We start from the raw sequence: 2,751 nt of genomic DNA, 5'->3' as shown, positions 1-2,751 counted from the left end.
TCAGTGCTTTGTGTTACCTGGTTTGCTCCCTGCTGTTCACATTCCTCTCTTCACTGTCTATTTTTTCTCCCTACAAGTCACATCACCGAAGCCCCAGTGGCCTAATGGATAAGGCACTGGCCTCCTTGTGGGTTCAAGTCCCATCTGGGGTGACTGACAGCAGAGTGGCGCAGCGGAAGCGTGCTGGGCCCATAACCCAGAGGTCGATGGATCGAAACCATCCTCTGCTATCAAGTGTTTTATCAGCAGCTGATTGGCCCGAACAATCACCTGAAAATACTAGTATACCTGCCAGGTAAACACACACCACCTCCAATATGTGATGCAGCCTTTTTGATAAAAGTCTCTACACAGAGCTGAGGGATTGTGGTTCCTCTGTAAACAACCAGCAGCAGAGTGGCGCAGCGGAAGCGTGCTGGGCCCATAACCCAGAGGTCGATGGATCGAAACCATCCTCTGCTAACACTTACATCTTACTGTACTGATGGTGATATTTACCTGGATGATTTGTTAGACTAGTCATGACTGAGGTGGTTTTAAAATTGGTTATCTTCTGAGCAGGGACTGTATCATAACTTTAGAGCTGGGAAAGATGTATTTCTTTTCTTGTTGCCATATAACATTTCTTTGAGTTTTGCTTTGGATGTACTATCATGAAATGAAATGTCTATTTTTTTCTCCCTATGAATCACATCACTGAAGCCCCAGTGGCCTAATGGATAAGGCACTGGCCTCCTAAGCCAGGGATTGTGGGTTCGAGTCCCATCTGGGGTGATTGACAGCAGAGTGGCGCAGCGGAAGCGTGCTGGGGCCATCCACTGATCAAACCTCCTCATAACCCTTCCTCTTCTACCTGCCTGACACAGGGACAAGGACTAAACCCATATTTATTAGATTGTGAGAGAAAACTCCCATGATAAGCTAAGCAGTGGATCCCTATGAACTTTGATCCATGCCCCCATGTTCATGTACTCACTACTGAGCTGGTAACATATAACTGATTGTGGTTTATGAGGCCAATAAAAAGGAGGGATTGATTATCACTCTAATATTAATTTAATCAGCCAGGCTACTTTTATCAATAATGACTTGGTTGTAATATTGGATTTCTAAGACATACAGAAACGCAAACATTTTTGCCAGTGAGATTTTAAAAACTGTATTAGTTATTAAATGATTATTGTTATTTTATTTTTGACTCTTCCTTAATCAGGATGTTTTCTTGATATCTAAATCTTTTTCAGGATTTCTGCGGTAAATTGGAGCATAATTATTACCAACACAGAGCATTCACTGAGAGAAGGAAGAAACCAAAGGCAGTGGAACACATGAAAAAGAGAAACTGAGAAAAACAGATTAGGCATATAAAACACATTGGTATTCACCCTTTCTAACAAAGTGAAAGTTATACATTAAAACAATCCCACTCTCCTGTTTCAGTGCCTTAAACTGACAAAAAATGTGAGAGGCCAGTTTTGTCTATTACTGTACAGTAAGAAACAACTCGTAACATGTTGTGATGTGGTGTGCCTCTAAAAGAGAAACGGTTTAAAAAATGCAGAGGGAGGGGCAGCCACATATTTTTCTATTTCTGTCACACTGTCTCCATCATTTACTGTAACCTGTGCAAACCACTGCCATTGTCACTTAATCCAAAATATGCATACAGTGCAGCACAGTACAAAACAGTCTATGACGTGATTATGAAAACAAAGTCAACTCTCATCTACAGTATGAAGCTAGCTGAAGCAGTAGGAATGCAGATTTATTTTTGTTTTGCTGCATTACTGTGTAACTGGCGGTCACTCTGGAGGCATTCAAAGTTAATACACAATGCAGATTTAACAGAAGGTACTGAAGAATTCATTAGGAATTCAAGAAAAGTTTTAACTTTAATTTTCTAATATTTTTTAAGGAGTCTCAAATACATAAGAGAACTGAACATACAGGTCACCAAGGGTAACACAGTGCAGCTCATGTATTATCAGTAGTAGGCTTTGTGTTAAGGATTATTTTCCCAATAGGCCCAGGACGACAGAGAGGTGTACAAATACAGCACTGACAGGTCGTCAAGTGTCTGTGTCTGTCTCAGTCCATCTAGTCCTCACAATGAATAAATGCAATATCCAAGGTCAGCCTCTCCATATTATACATTTCCATAAGCATTGCCATAACCAAAGTGACTGGCCATTAACTTGTTACACTAGCTCCAGCAGTGCTCATTTAACCAGTCTTTCTCTGTCAGAGTTATGTTTGCCTCCTTCTCATTCAACATATAAAGTAGAACGATTCTTGGTGTGTGTTGTGATATAAGTGTTGAGCCACGCATTTGTCTAAGGGTTTTTTAAACAATGTGTTTTAAATGCCTTAAGATGCCAACACTCAGCACAAGAGGACCAACTCCTCAGGTCAAGACTCGGCAGTTTACCTAGACCTAAAGGACAGGGGTCACTCCTTTGATGACAACAATGTAGTAAAATCTTAAATCCCTCAACAGAGGAGAAGGTCTACGACACCACTTATCCCCCACCTACAATGCTGTCCATTCAACCCCTCCCAGGAGACTTAACAATCATTCACAACTGACCTTATGTGACTCCAAAAATTCCAACACTTTGCCTCAGGTGACTCCACCGACTCCAATAACTGGTTACAATAGCCAGGAGCACTTACAAACCAAGTGACTACAAGCCCAGTTGCCATCAGTACAACCCTACTTGGATAAAGTGTTGTCCTCAGTGTCTCTCTATC

General features: G+C 41.4%; 1 long non-coding RNA gene and 1 other non-coding gene across 3 annotated transcripts in view; both read left to right on the top strand.

Moving 5' to 3' along the window:
* The window catches only part of LOC127142551 (uncharacterized), a 3,796-nt gene extending 3,535 nt beyond the window's left edge, over positions 1 to 261 (top strand). For both annotated transcript variants that reach the window (XR_007813377.1, XR_007813378.1), the window contains exon 3: positions 1 to 261. This exon is cut by the window's left edge and continues 173 nt beyond it. This is a non-coding gene — a long non-coding RNA (uncharacterized LOC127142551).
* A 440-nt stretch (positions 262 to 701) lies between these two features.
* On the top strand, positions 702 to 774 carry trnar-ccu (transfer RNA arginine (anticodon CCU)). Its single transcript has one exon. It is a non-coding gene; the product is annotated as a tRNA-Arg (tRNA).
* Positions 775 to 2,751: the final 1,977 nt, after the last annotated feature.

The sequence above is a fragment of the Lates calcarifer genome, linkage group LG6 (genome assembly GCF_001640805.2).
Source record: "Lates calcarifer isolate ASB-BC8 linkage group LG6, TLL_Latcal_v3, whole genome shotgun sequence".
NCBI lineage: Eukaryota > Metazoa > Chordata > Actinopteri > Centropomidae > Lates > Lates calcarifer.
The sequence above is the reverse complement of the archived record's forward strand: the minus strand, read 5'-3'. Positions and strand labels throughout refer to the sequence as shown.